Source organism: Mercenaria mercenaria, unplaced genomic scaffold (genome assembly GCF_021730395.1).
Source record: "Mercenaria mercenaria strain notata unplaced genomic scaffold, MADL_Memer_1 contig_3678, whole genome shotgun sequence".
In the NCBI taxonomy this organism is placed as follows: Eukaryota; Metazoa; Mollusca; class Bivalvia; order Venerida; family Veneridae; genus Mercenaria; species Mercenaria mercenaria.
This window is the reverse complement of record NW_026461840.1, coordinates 17,909-34,437: the sequence shown is the minus strand read 5'-3', so window position 1 is coordinate 34,437 and position 16,529 is coordinate 17,909. Positions and strand designations below refer to the sequence as shown.

Sequence of the window (16,529 nt, the reverse complement as noted above, 5' to 3'; positions counted from 1 at the left end):
AGACAGAACTGTTATGTGAAAATGATACAAGACAAGACATTTAAAACTGACTGCCGAACTGAGGCCTATGCATGTATCACGGAAGCCTTTATATAAAATTTATGCATGTACCATGAAAGAATGTATAAAAGTATGGGCCCTTGTTACGGTCAGAGTGTAGTATTCTGGATATTGATAAGTGCCACACGGACGAATTGTTATAATTTGAAGAAATATCCATACTCTTATCCATGTATGCATTCTTTCAACCCGCTGTGTAAGAAATAAAGAATATACTGATGTGTAAAGGAGGTCAGGAACATACCCTGAACATAACTTTAGGCAATTTTCGGACATCTGGGAACACCATAGGACAGGCATGCTAAAGTTCAAACTAAAAAACAGTACGATTTTTTTTTACACAACCTGAAAGGATTTTGGCCCAGTTCAATCCCCTATAAACTACAGAGGATACACCATTGAAAAAGTAATGTTAAGTATTAGAAAAATCACTATCACGGCCCAATTTGCAAGGTTTCCAAGCCCCTCTGGGTAATACATATATGCTTAAAATAACTATGAATGTGTAGAAATATACACAAGACACTGTCCTGTACCATGTTTCCATGCATTGCGTTGCAACAGTTGCTTGATAAGATTAATGAATGGCGTCTCCGAGTGGTAAAGGTCGCAGACTTCGAATCACTTGCCTCGCTGTGGGTTCGAAACATCACGTGAGGATGTTGTCAATATGGCTTACGGAAAGTCAGTATTTATACCAGTGTCCATTCGTTCTTAATAGAATGCCCGGATGGGCACCTGTGATTAATTATTGCATGTACTATTCACAATTTTTCTAACTGACAGACATATCTATCTTACTCTGTCGAAATACTTGAAGTTGAAATGACAGGTGATATATATACAGAACACAGTGTGCGAGTTTCTATGATTTCAACTAGTGACGTATATTTTGCTCGCAGATGAACAGTTTGCAACTTGAATTCATCAAAACAAAAACATCAAGTAGAAAATGCAACAGTAGTAAACGTGTATTTTTGCGATTTGATCTAGTTTTTGATCCAATTTCAAACTTGGTCGCGATTTTATGAAAACAAACATTCCGGCCTTGTTTCATACAGATCATGACGAAATGACACTTTTGGCTGTTCCTTTCCTAACCTAGTGATAACAGAAAACTTCCCATACTTCAATACAGGTTCAAACCCCAGATTAGTATGTATATGTAAATGATATGAATGAGCATCTTTTTCACTTTGACCTTGACTCACCAACAGCAAAACCTCAAGGGTCATATGTTGAAAATAGAAAAAAATTCTGTGAAGTAAGAGTAGGAGCAAGTGTTTTTTAGTTAAAGCAGAACTTTTCAGTCTAAAGGTCAGTGACCCTGACCTTCGACAAACTGAAATAAAAAGTATGGGTCACTTACATTCAACCTCCCTAGGAAGTTTAAAGGCTGTAGGCAAAAGGGTTCTTCAGATATCGACCGGAGAACATTTTCAGTCTAGAGGTCACTATGACCTTCGAACTGACCCGTAATGATCATTTGATGACGACAGGAAATCATCCTGTAGTTCTAAATCTGTCAGCTAAAGCACTCTTTAAGAATACAGCAGACAAAGTTTTCAGTCTCAATGTCATTGTGACAATAGAAGTCTACTGACCACAGACAATTCTATAAAGCTTAGCGTCAGTAGGCCAACGCACTCTCGAAATATTTGTCGGAAACTGTTTACAGTCTCAAAATTACTACGAAAGTTATTCCACTGACCCCAACAACATTAAGGGTCATCTACTGTCTACAGGCAATAGTCCCATGAAGTCTGACTACTGTAGGCTCAAGTATTCTCTAGTTACTGATCAGACAAGGCAATCTGAAAGACAGCTCTGACCCCCGCCGCTGTTATGGATAGTGAAAGGGCTGATGGTAATGGGTCGAAGCACTGACGTTGTTAATTATATGACAACATCTATGAATTTGAAAATTCTTCAAGGGGTTTAGAAGATACAAAGCAGACCCAAAATGAAGGCTCAAACCTTTGACCTAGAGTTGTGACCCTGGCCCTGAGCCAACATGGCTGACTCAAAAGTTCTTAAAATTGTCTTGATGAGGTGATCATTTGACCAAAGTTTCATGAAAATAATTCAAGGGGTTTGGGAGATACAGAGCTCAAACCTTTGACATAGAGCCAACATGGTTGACTCACGAGGTCTGCACATTGTCTTGATGAGGTGATCATTTGACCAAAGTTTCATGAAAATCCTTCAAGAGGTTTAGCAGATACAGAGCATACACAAAATGGACGGCTCAAACCTTTGACCATGAGTTGTGACCTTGACCTTGATCTGACATGGTTGACTCATAAGTTCAGCACATCGTTTTAATGAGGTGATCATTTGACCAAAGTTTCATGAAAATCCTTGGAGGGGTTTAGGAGATACTTAGCGGATACAAAATGTTACGGACGGACGGAAGGACAGAGACCATTCCTATAACTCCCCACCACTCGTGGCGGGTGTTTAAACGATTCCGACAGACCAACAATGAGCAAAACAATTCACCACCTCGTCTTCAAAGTTGGGCATAAATATGACCTTTTGACATGTTCTCCCTATACGAGATTTAGAGACACAAAAGCATTTGGCTTGCGAATAATGGCCTTAGAGCTTGACCTTTCAGCTATTGGCCAATCCATCTGTTACAGCGTTTATATTTAGTCACTTTAAACTGAACTTCACTGCATACATTTATGTTTGATACCAGTCAATTAACACTATGGTTAAGTGGTAGCTTAAAAATACAAAAAGTTGTCTGTGCTTTTCAAATTGTATTTCCATTTAGAACTTTATAATAAATTGTCAAAAATCACAGCTTGGCTTTCAGTTCTGTAAACCCCATGGCCAGTCTTTGATGGATACCTGAAAATTAAAAAAATCAGTCAAGACACACATATTCATAACAGCTGTTCGTAGAACGTGTATGCCCCCATGATGGGTTGTTCCTCTGATCTGTATGACCTTGACCTACTAATCCCCAAAACATTTGGGATCATCTACTTCTTAAGCCTAATCATACCATGTATGGTAACTGTAAGAGCAATTGAGTTCACCAGCAAGTATGACGGACGAATTAAGAAGGCCCAAGACCTTGACCATATGACAGTGAATATTAAAGATGTTTCTATTTCTAGCTCTAGTGGTCCCTTTAAGAGGCTAAGCGAAGTAATTTAACAGAGATCTTTATAAGAATGCTACAGACCATGTTTGATGAAGATTCATCAAGCACTTTAAAGATATTTCTGTTTTTAGCACTGACAGCCTCTAAAAGGGACCAAATGTTCCCATTTGTATAAAATTGGGAGAGGACCTTATAACAATGCTACACACCAAATTCAACTAGAGCTGTCACTGAAGATGATGAATGTACCCCCAACACGCACTGACACAGTACATTGCAATTTGACAAACATAAGATTGCATAATTATGTGGACTGTTTGCATATAGACTCTATGTATATAGCATAGTAACAAGAGGGCCATGATGGCCATATATCGCTCACCAGAGTTCTCACTCATCTGGCCTGCTGATCTAGTTTTTGACCCCATATGACCCAGTTTCAAATTTGACCTAGAAATCATCAAGACAAACATTCTGACCAAGTTTCATAAAGATTGGGTCACAACTGCGACCTCTAGAGTGTTCACATGTTTTTCCTTTGAGTTGACCAGGTGACCTAGTTTTTGACCCTACATGACCCAGTTTCAAACTTGACCTAAAAATTATCAGGACAAACATTCTGATTAAGTTTCATAAAGATTGGGTCACAACTGTTGCCTTTAGAGTGTTCACACACTTTTCATTTTATTTGACCATGTGACAGAGTCTTTGAACCCACATGACGCAGATTCAAACTTGACCTAGAGATCATCAAGACAAACATTCTGACCAAGTTTCATACAGATTGAGTCACAACTGTGGCATCTAGAGTGTTCACAAGCTTTTCCTTTGATCTGGCATACTGACCTAGTTTTTGACCCCACATGACCCAGATTTAAACACGACCTAGAGATCATCAAGAAATACATTCGGACAAAATTTCATTAAGATTGAGTCACAGCTGTGGCCTCTTGAGTGTGTAGAAGCTTTTCATTTAATCTAGCCTACTGACCTAGTTTTTGATCCCACATGACCCAGATTCAAACTTTACCTATAGATTATCAAGAGAAACATAAATTGTGGTCTCTAGAGTGTTGACAAGATTTTCCTTTGATCTGGCCTAGTGACCTAGTTTTTGACCCCACATGACCCAGTGTCAAACCTGACTTAGAAATCATCAAGATAAACATTTTGGCCAAGTTTCGCAAAGATTGGGTCATAACTGTGGCCTATAGAGTCTTCACAAGCTTTTCTGTTGATTTGACCGGGTGACCTAGTTTTTGACCCAACATAACCCAGATTCGAACTTCGTCTACAAATTATCAAGACAAACATTCTGACTAATTCTCATGAATTCCAAACATAAATTGTGATCTCTAGGGTGTTGACAAGATTTTCATTTGATCTGGCCTATTGACCTAGTTTTTGACTCCACATGACCCAGTTTCAAACTTGACCTAGAAATCATCAAGACAGTCATTCTGATCAAGCTTCATAAAGATTGAGTCACAACTGTGGCCTCTAAAGAGTTCACAAGCATTTCCTTTGATTTGACCGGGTGACATAGTTTTTGAACCCACATCACCCAGATTCGAATTTGACCTAGAAATCATCAAGACAAACATTCTAACCAAGTTTCATAAATATTGGGTCACTACTGTTGTCTCTAGAGTGTTCACAAGCTTTTCCTTTGATCTGGCCTACTGACCTAGTTTTTGACCCCACATGACCCAGTTTCGAATTTGACCTAGAGCTCATCAAGACTAACATTCTGACTAAGAATCATAAAGATTGGGTCATAAATGAGGCCTCTAGAGTGTTCACAAGGCAAATGTTGACGCACGACGGACGCCTGACAATGACCGGTCACAATAGCTCACCTTGAGCACTTTGTGCTCTGGTGAGCTAACAAAAAACAAAGTTCCATAACTCTACAGAATATTTTTCTTAACCCTTATCATGCTGGACATGATTGATTCTGTCTTTGCAACCAGTGTAAATCATGATTAACCTGCACATCCGTGCAGTCTGATCATGATCTGCACTGTTTACCATTCAGTCAGTTTATTTTTCATAAGCACCCCTTTTTATAGTTAATGATACTGTGATAAATTCATTATAGAAATTTAGCAGGATAAGGGTTAAGACCCTAACATGCACAATGCACAACTAGGGTTTGTACTGATCACATTTGAACTAGCTTCAAGACAAGAAGTTATCTATTTCTTTTCTATTTTTAGCTCTGATGTCCCCTAAAAGGGACCAAGCAGAATCGTTTGAATACATTGTGGGGAGGACCTTACAATGATGCTACAGGATAAGTCTGAAGGTCTATCAAGCAGTTCATGAGAGGTTTTCTCTATTTTTAGCTCTTATGGCCCCTATAAGGGGCCAAGTGCCCCCATTTAACAGGTTTGGGAGAGGACCTTACAATGCTTCCACAGACCAAGTGTGATAAAGATCCAGCCAGAGTTTCATGGGAAGATGTTATTTAAAGGCTTTTTACCCACAATTGTAAGTCTAACAGACCCTAAAAGGACCAAACAGCTACACTTGAACAAATTTGGGAGAGAACCTTATAATTAGGCTCCAGACGAAGTGTGATGAAGATCCATCATGCAGTTCAAGAGAAGAAGTTGTTTAAAGGTAGTTCTATTTTTAGCTGTAACAGCCCCTAAAAGGTGTTAAGTATCCCCAGTTGAACAAAGTGGTCTGAGGGCCTTACACTGATGCTACAAAACAAGTCTGATGAAGACCGATAAAGGCTTTTATGAGAAAAAGTCATTCATTTAAATGCATTTCTTTTAAAGCTCTAGTGGCCCCTAAAAATGATCAAGTGTCTCTATTTGCACAAAATTGGGAGAAAACCTTATAATGATGCTATAGACCATGTTTGATGAAGATCCATTAAGCAGTTCTTGAGAAGAAGTCATTTTTTTCAGTTTTCAGCTCTAGCAGCCCCTAAAAGTGGTCAAGTGCCCCAAATTCAACATGGTTAATATAGGACCTTATAATAATGCTACTAATCAAGTTTGATGAAGATCTATCAAGCGGTTCACGAAAAGAAGTTATTTAAAGGCGTTTCAATTCTTAGCTTCAGCTGCACCTAAAAGGAAAAGGACCATACAATGGGGCTATATACCAAGTTTGAAGAAGATACATCCAGCTGTTCATGAGAAGTGTAGGTTAAAGGTATTTCTGTTTTTAGCTCAGCCTCTAACTGCCCCTAAAAGGGGGCCAAGTGCCCTCACTTGAACAAACTTGGGTGAGGACTTTAAAATTATGCTACAAACCAACTTTAATGAAGATCCATCAAGCGATTCATAAGAAAAAGTCGTTTAAAAGTTTTTCTTCATTAAGCTTTTGATTGCAACTAAAAGGCGTCAAGAAGAATCTTTGAAAACTCTTTAATTAAAAGTCCATGAAAGGATGTTATTGACCAAGTTTTGTGTAATTCTGACCAGTAGTTTCAGCGAAGAAGATTTTTAAATGAAATTATTAACACAGGACGCCGGGTGATGTACAACAAACAATCCACCTACACTAACAGCTCACCCTGAACAAAGTTCAGGTGAGCTAAAATGGTGGCACCATTTACGAAATACTGGTGCCAGTTGTGGACCGTGTGTCATGTGATGATGCCAAACAACTATTTTAAGTTTGAACAAGGCAGTCTGAAAAACAGCTAAATCCCCCGCTACTGTTATGGATAGTGAAAGGGTAAACCTTTGACCTTGAGCTGTGTACTTGTCCTTGAACTGACATGACTGGCTCATGAATTCTGCACATCATCTTGATGATGTGATCGTTTGGTCCAAGTTTCATGAAAATCCTTCAAGGGGTTAATGAGATACAGAGCTCAAACCTTTGACCTTGAGTTGTGACCTTAACCCCGAGTCGACATGGCTGACTTATAATTTCTTGATGTAGTAATCATTTTACCCAAGTTTAATGAAAATCCTTCAAGGGGTTTAGGAGATACAGAATGGACACAAAATGGAAGGCTCAAAACTTTGTGACCTTGACCTTGAGCCGGCATGGCTGACTCATAAGTTCTGCACATCGTCTTGATGAGGTGATCATTTGACTCAGGTTTCATATAAATCCTTCAAAGGGATTAGGAGATACAGAGCCGACACAAAATGGAAGGCTCAAACCTTTGACCCTGAGTTGTGACCTTGACCTTGAGCCAACATGGCTGATTTATGAGTTCTGCACATCGTCTTAAAAGGACGGAAGAATGGAGACCATTCCTATAACCACCCACCACTCGTGGCGGGGGATTAATTAAAACCATTTAATAATAACAGAAGTAGTGTGAATGTTCATCAAAACAAAACTTTAACCTAACATTTAAGTTACAAGATGGCCTTAGGTTGCTCACCTGAGTAACATACCTTAACAGTGTAAACATGTTTAACCTAGTGATTTCATGGAGACAAATATTCTTGATCTATTTTCATTAAGATTGGACCAAATATGTTGCCTCTTGAGTGTAAACAAGCATTTTCCTTGATTTGACCTAGTGACCTAGTTTTTGGCCCTACATGCCCCAGATTAGAACTTATTCAAGATTTGATGAAAACACTCTGACAAAGTCTTGGGAAAATTGGAGCAAAAAAGTCGCCTCTAGAGTGTAAACAAGCTTTTCCTTTGATTTTACCTAATGACCTAATTTTCGACCCCACATAACCAAGATTCTAAAACATTTAGGACTTACTGATAATAAACATTCTGACCATGCTGTATGAAGATTTAAGACCAATTCTCTGTAAGAACCAAAAAAAGTTGGAAACTCATAGTCACAGATTTCCTTTAAACCGATTTTTTTCTTGAAGAGGATGCAAAATTAAGAAAATCCTGTTTTTCATTTATTTAATATATGTCCCGGTTACCATGGAAACGAGGATGCAAATCCCCAACTTGCTGAATTTTCAAAAAAGTTGGGGTGCATGCCTATTTTGTTATCTGGAAAGTACTAGAAAGTGTCCTATATTTTCGTACTTGTAAATTTTAAAGGCAAATGAACAAGGTTTCATACCAAACTAATATTTCTAAATATTTATTTGATTCTTGTATGATCTAGACTTTTATCTGCAAGAAAAAATATATTTATGGAGCAAAACATATGTTTATATTGTGCTCTACATCTTGAAAAGTGCACAGGTCTCAGCAGAAAAGTATATTTGTTTGTATAAAGGGAAGATGGTATTTCAAAAAGAAACATAAATCGTAGTGGGTCATTCAGACACATTCTTGTAAATTTGGGCCAAAGTTTTTGATTTGGGGCATTTTTCCTATTTTTATTACCTCCCCTTGATGCTTTTCATTTAGGAAATCACAAAGAGCTTATCTAAGTTTACTTCCTGGATTATGCTGAATTCAGATTTCTACTCGGATTTTGCAAATTTTTAGTATATAGATACAATGACAGTCAGAGATTTTATGCTAAATGGGCATCTGATGCTTGGATGTGTCCCTTCAAACCAAGTCCACGTTCAAAATTTGCTGAATAGCAACATTGTTTGGGAAAAATACTCTGGCAGAAAAGAGTCTAAACTGAGGATAGACATCAGAGTCTGACATCTGTCTGTTTATTTCCATGAGTGAAGTTTGTATCAACTGACTGAAGGATCAGTGTTAAAGGATAACACTACAATGAAAACAGGTGAGTCTCATAATATTTTATGTTTTCATGTAAAAATTTCAAGCTATGCAAGATATGTGCTCACTTCCTTCAACAGATTTAAAGACCATACTGGGTGCCTACCAGTCACCGGACAGGAATATATACCGGACAAACGTAATTACGGCTTTGTTTCGATTATATTGGAGTAATCGGCTAATCGGAAACATTCAGCACTTTGTTTTCATTTTCATATTTCAACATTGACTGACAAATAAGTATAAACGAGGAATATCGTACCAGTTCTCACCCGAGTTTACAAAACTGCTGTCCTCTGACCTTGGGGCATTGGAATCGGCAGTGCTCACGCGCAACTTGATTTATTTTTGGGGGCACCAAGTGGGTCTCAAATAATTACATGTATAGCACAGACCCCTAGAACTGCAGACGAGTTTTCTTTCTGATTCATTCCTCACTTGGATCACACATTGGTAAAACATAATATGTACTGTTTCTGCAAAATGAATGAACGTCTGCATCATTTGCTAGGTCATGTGTTAATACCGCACGAGTGAATGCCCTTGCATAAGATAATATATATTTGCATCCATTCCGAGCCTAATTTGTATGAAAATATATTTATAGATTGCTTGGGTTTTCCTAAAGTAACAAAAACGGAAATAAATTTGATTGTTGGCTCTTTATGGCGGCAAAAGCACCGAGGTATTTTCTGCAGAAAGTATTTCGTTTAAAATGGTAACATGGATAAATCACTGCTGTTACGTAGTTCGACCCCAAGGATAGTTTAACACTTTGAATGTGCATGAAAACATGTTTCTAGAAGGCGTAGAAGACAGATGGACATAATCTCTTTTTTTTCGGTACAATTGTCATCGTCAAATAAAAATAATCAGTCTTCGAAATATTTGTCCGGTGACTATTCCACCTTGTTGTTTGATGTAGTGCATTTCATTACCCACTTTGAGCCTCAAAATATCCGATGTTTTACGTCCGATTGTTTGTGTTTTTTACATTTTCAGAAGACAAATGAGCTGAAGTTTTATCGGGGCAAATTTCATGTTTTTGTGTTCATTTTTTATAAAACGACAATTGAAAAACCCCGATTTCTGTCCGGTGACTGGTCGGGACCTAGTACAGAGGTTATTTTCTTAAATATTGGACAGACATTTCTTATTATTTTACCAAGATAAAACAGGCATTTTTCCATCATTTTGGGAATACCATGCACCAACACCAGTTGAATTGGGAAAATGCTCTCAGAAATTGTCTAATGTAGAAATTTCCAAATTACCAAAATCTATGTAATATTTTTTGTGTAAAATATTAATGGATTACATTTCAGTAATTGAGCAACACTATAAATGTTGTTGTAATAACCTAAATATAGATATATACAAATTTTCAAAACCATTTTAAAACATCAAACACCCATATAAGGTAACACATTTGGGAATTTCATATTCAGACTTGGGAAGAAACATACTGTTTTCTTTGGGATTACCTCCTTTTATTGGAGGTAGATTTATAATGGAAAAAGCCCTGATTTTAGTTGTAAATGACCATTAGCATGCTTTTTATGTTATTTATAAAAAGCAGATAAAGACATTTTTCATTTCAAAATGTATATATTTTTGTACATTTATTTGTTTTGTTTTTCAGCTCTGAGTTGTTTCTTTTGAAAATGATTGCTTGATGATAAAGTTTCAAACAACTATGAAGTGAGTGGATGTTCTAGAGAGGTAATCATAATTTAGTCATTTGCAACAGTGTATGTGTTTGCCAAAGTACCTGTAGAAATATATACTTACTGAAGTTAAAACTCACCGAATGCTGAAAAATGAAAACATTAATTGCATCCATTGCTACACATAAGTCAGCATGTTTTAATCTGCACATGCCTGTTTTACTGTTTTACAAGTACATATTGAATGTAAATGGTTTGTGTCAAAGTTAATATGTTTTTTTTATATATATTTACACATCAGAGGCCTGCATGTATTTAAATAAAGAATAAAGTCCCTCTCATGCCCATATTCATACAAGTATGAAATCTTGACCTCTCAATCTATGATACAAGAATAGCTAGTAGGACTTCATATAACTTAAACTGACATACATTTGTATTGTGACTATAAATATTGATAAGTTTTTGAAAATTTAGAATATACCCTTTTTCAGAAAAGGACCCTCTGCACATGTATGAGAAACAGATTTTACTTTTAAAGTGGTCCATATAATGTTGAAAAGGGTGAAATCCTGTATCTGTCAAAATGTAACAACAGTAACAACAATTTTAGTTTGATTTGTGTTTATTCCAGACTAATTCTTCAAAGAATGAATGATCATCATCATCCTTATATTGGAATAAAAGGAAGGAAGGTATCTACATTTTATTTATAGTTTGTCTTAGTGTCTGATCAGGTCTAATTTCAGATCTTTATAAATGCTTGATTGAATGTTATTTTTTGACAGAATATTTATGAACTTTCTTTAGAATTTCATGTATCTTAAATTTAATCAAAGTGTAGAAAAGTCAAAAGTATTTAATGTATTTCATACAATTGTTCCTTTTAAAATAATTTCAAGGAGGGGGAGGTCTATGTGATAAATTATTTTCATTAAAAGAATAAAGGAAAGATGTATATATTATACATTTACTTATACAAAATTTATTAAATGATTGAAATAGTGTATCTAATTTTTGTTCATTTACAAATTTGTGAAAGGGAACCTTCCAGCTGGCTTGTAGAAGATCAGTAGTTCTACCCAGTAACATAATGTCACAAATATTTTAACTGGAGAGTCCATCCCCATCCCACCACCACCAATAGTCAAGTGAAAGACATTCAGATTGTTATTCTATCACATCTCTATTTTTCAGTGACAGCTACAGTCATGGTAAAAGTAAATGCAGTCAGAAGACCTCTGATATCACCTGAAGAGTCAGCCTTCTCAAGATTCTGTCAAATAAAAATAACAAGGACTGCTTAAAAGACTTTTTATAAGTTGCAAATGTGCAGTCTGTGACATAACTGTCTGATCCAGGTAGTTTAGTGTTGTCAAGATGACATTTCATCTCTATAGTAGAGGACACAAGTTTGAAATGCAGTATGTCATTGTGAAGGCAAAATGTTTATGAAAATAGTGTGTGTGTTTTCCAAATAGAGAGGCTGAAAGTAGGGAATCATCAATTAGTGTTTTTGGAATAAGTTATGGACATCTGAATGATCTGTCCCTTTTTTGGATTGACACAGACCAAAATAATGATTGGTGCCTTTGACATAAATAGAAGAACTCACACTGGACACCCTGAAGATGGAATTATGTTGTTTGCATTAATGTTTCTTTTTCAGATTTATGGAAAAAAATTAGAATGTCATTTCTTAAAAATGTTGATAGTTGTTTAACCAAAGGCCCTGTAAAATATCTTTATTCTTTACTTTGTATTAAAATTTACAAGAGGACCATGATGGTCCTGAATCGCTCACCTGTCCCAACATGACCCAGTTTTGAACTGAGTATGACCTTGTTTTTTTTTCTATTATTTGACATAGTGACCTAGTTTTTGAGCTCATGTGACCCAGTTTTGAATCTGACCTAGATATCATCAAGATGAACATTCAGACCAACTTTCATACAGATCTCATGAAAAATATGGCCTCTAGAGAGGTCACAAGGTTTTTTCATTATTTGACCTACTGACCTAGTTATTGAAGGCACGTGACCCAGTTTCAAACTTGACCTAGATATCACCAAGGTGAACATTTTGACCAATTTTCATGAAGATCCATTCAAAAGTATGGCCTCTAGAGAGGTCACAAGGTTTTTCTATTTTTAGACCTAATGACCTAGTTTTTGACCGCAGCTGACCCAGTTTCGAAAATGACCTAGATATCATCAAGATGAACATTCAGACCAACTTTCATACAGATCCCATGAAAAATATGGCCTCTAGAGAGGTCACAAGGGTTTTCTATTATTTGACCTACTGACCTAGCTTTTGACGGCACATGACCCAGTTTCGAACTTGACCTAGATATCATCAAGATGAACATTCTGACCAATTTTCATGAAGATCTTGTGAAAAATATGGCTTCTAGAGAGGTCACAAGGTTTTTCTATTTTTAGACCTACTGACCTAGTTTTTTAACCACAGTTGACCCAGTTTCGAACTTGGCCTAGATATCATCAAGATAAACATTCAGACCAACCTTCATACAGATCCCATGAAAAATATGGCCTCTAGAGAGGTCACAAGGTTTTTCTATTATTTGACCTACTGACCTAGTTTTTGAAGGCACGTGACCCAGTTTCAGACTTGACCGAGATATCATCAAGATGAACATTCTGACCAATTTTCATGAAGATCTTTGAAAAATATGGCCTCTAGAGAGGTCACAAGGTTTTTCTATTTTTAGACCTACTGACCTAGTTTTTAACCGCACGTGACCCAGTTTTGAACTTGATCTAGATATCATCAAGATGAACATTCTGACCAATTTTCATGAAGATCCCATGAAAAATGTGACCTCTAGAGAGGTCACAAGCAAAAGTTTACGCACTGGCCAATGATTAAAGAGAACATCTGAGTTTCTAGCTGACTTTCTGACTTATTTAAGACCTCATTAATGTAACAATATCTATTAATCTTCAGAAATCCAGTAAAATTGTCATCTGTAAAACAGGTTTCATTCTAAGATATACAAGGCATATAACATCCTATTTTACCAGCTTGTATTTGCTTTACTAAATAAAGTAGATTTAGTTGTGTATTTTGATAAATTTTGGAAAAAGCATTAGGAGATATGTCTGCAACTGCAGTTTGTATTATTTGAGTATTTACTGGCACTGGAATGTGCATGATCAGGGTTTTTCTGAATAAACTTTAAAGTTAGTAAAGTCTTAAATCTACATTATCTATAGCTATCCGTAAAAAGTCTAACCATTGTCTTGTTAGTTTGAAAGAATTAAATACATTTGAGCTACGCCATGAGAAAACCAACATAGTGGCTTTGTGACCAGCATAGATCCAGAGCAGCCCGCGCAGTCTGGTCAGGATCTATCCTGTTCGCTTTCAAAGCATATTGCAATTAGAGAAACTGTTAAACAGCATGGATCCTGACCAGACTGCGCTGATGCACAGGCTGGTATGGATCCATGCTGGTCGCAAACGCACTATGTTGGTTTTCTCATGGCACGGCTCATTTAAAGATGTATCTAGCAAAATATTGACTAAACTGTTCTGTAGATAATTTGATTTAATTTGATTGTTAAAGGAAGACTGTGCATCATGATTGTTATTACATGAACATACTGTATTATTTTTAAATATCATGATATTTTTCAGTCTTGGATTACACTGTTATTTGTTCATAATTTTGAATTGTATTTAAAATGTATATATTAAATCAAATGGCGAAGTAGACATCATTTTGCTTTTACTACTACTTGTTTCTATGGCAACAAAATGATTTCCAAAGGTGAAAGGACACTGTCTTTACACAAACACACATAGATATTTTTATGCCAAATCTTCTCCTTAAATTCCTCGATTTCTCCCTAAATTCTGTGGAGGGAGAAGTTACTTCTCCCTAACATTTTGACCTAGGATGATCCCTGTTTTTAATGCAAAATGAATGTTGTAACCATGGCAACTTGAAAAAATCAAAGCACTAAAAGTGCTGAATGCGGCGGGCTTAAATAGAAGACATGAAATATAATGGAAGATTATATTTTAAAATTTCTCTTTCTCAAAACAGTGAGATTTTGAATTTTAATTATAAATTTGCATCTAGAATATACACATATCATTGAATACATATTTTTCTCAGCGAATCACATTTGTACCACGTGACTGTCCAATATATTACTGTATTGGATAAAATTATATATTCCGTATTTGACTAGACAATTTTTTTTTTCTAATCTGCATGTTAGCAAAACGATAAAGCCATAAACCGATGAAAGTATCCGCATGAATATCAACTTAATGCAATGTTACATACGTCTAAAAGATGAGTTCATGTCTGTTTGATTGTCTTTTTCCTTTTTTACCGAGAATAAAGGCATAGAATAACAAGAAAATAATGGTAAACCCAATGGATGCTCACCAAAATAAGATTATTGCATATTAAAAGAAACAAGAGGACCATGATGGCCCTATATCACTCACCACAGTTGATCTGGCCTTCTGACCTAGTTTTTGACCTCACATGACCCAGATTCATACTTGACCTATAAATCATCAAGACAAACACTTTGACAAAGTTTCATGATGATTGGGTTACAACTGTGGCCTCTAGAGTTTTAACAAGCTTTTCCTTTGATTTGACCGGGTGACCTAGTTTTTAAACCCACATGACCCAGATTCGAACTTGACCAAGACAAACATGCTGACCAATTCTTATGAGTTTCAAACTTAAAACTATGGAGGTTAACAGATTTCCTTTGATCTGGCCTGCTAAACTGTTTTTTGATCCTAACTGACACAGTTTCAAACTTTACCTAGAGATCATCTATAAAAAACATTCTAACCAAGATTCATAAAGGTTGGGTTACAACTGGGCCTCTAGAGTGTTAACAAGCTTTTCTTTGATTTGACCGGGTGACCTAGTTTTTGATCCCACCTGACCCAGATTTGAACTTGACCTAGAGGACATCAAGACAAACACTTTAAACAATTCTCATGAATTTCCAACTTAAACTGTGGACTCTTGAGTGTTTACAAGATTTTCCTTTGATCTGGCCTACTGACTTAGTTTTTGACCATACATGACCCAGTTTCGAACCTGACCAAGAGATCTTCAAGACAAACTTTCTGACAAAGTTTCATAAGACTGGGTGACAGATGTGGCCTCTAGAGTGTTAACAAGGTAAATGTTGACGGATGATGAATGTCGCATGACGAACGCAGCCGGACAATGACTGGTCACAACAGCTTACCTTGAGCACTTCGTGCTCTGGTGAGCTAAAAAGTGGATCCGCTGACTGGGCAGATATAGCTTTAAAAAATACTCATGTTGAATTAATAAAATATTAGAACCTCACTGGAATATTAGCCCACCATAAGATGAAGATACATGACGGCCATGAAGGCCCTGTATTGCTCACCTGACCTATTGACCTAAAGATCATAAAGATTAACATTCTGACCAAGTTTTCATTAAGATATGGTCATAAATGTGGTCTCTAAAGTGTTAACTAGTTTTTCCTTTGATTTGACCCGGTGACCTGGTTTCTGAAGTGACATGACACAGATTCGAACTAGACTAAAGATCATCAAGTTTAACAATATGACTAAGTTTCATGAAGATACAGTCATAAATGTGGCATCTAGAGTGTTAACAAGCTTTTCCTTTGATATGACCTAGTTTTTGACCCCACCTGACCCAGATTTGAACTTGACCAATAGATCATCAAGATCAACATTCTGACCAAGTTTCATTAAGATATGGTCATACATGTGGCCTCTACAGTGTTAACAAGCTTTTCCTTTGATTTGACCTGGTGACCTGGTTTTTGACCCCAGATGACCCAATATTGAACTCGTCCAAAAATTTATTGAGGGTATCATTTTGACTAAGTTTTCATTAAGATTGGAACAAAATTGTGACCTCTGGAATGTTACAAGCTTTTCCTTTGATTTGACCTGGTGACCTAGTTTTTGACCCCAGAGGGACCCAATATCGAACTCGTCCAAGATTATTTTGAGGGTAACATTCTGAC

The 16,529-nt window shown here is 36.5% G+C and overlaps 1 long non-coding RNA gene across 1 annotated transcript; it reads left to right on the top strand.

Annotated features, from left to right (window-relative positions):
• The first annotated feature begins 10,460 nt into the window (after positions 1-10,460).
• Positions 10,461-12,021, top strand: LOC128553292 (uncharacterized). The gene is made up of 3 exons (XR_008369311.1): positions 10,461-10,543; positions 11,123-11,183; positions 11,686-12,021. It is a non-coding gene; the product is annotated as an uncharacterized LOC128553292 (long non-coding RNA).
• Positions 12,022-16,529: the final 4,508 nt, after the last annotated feature.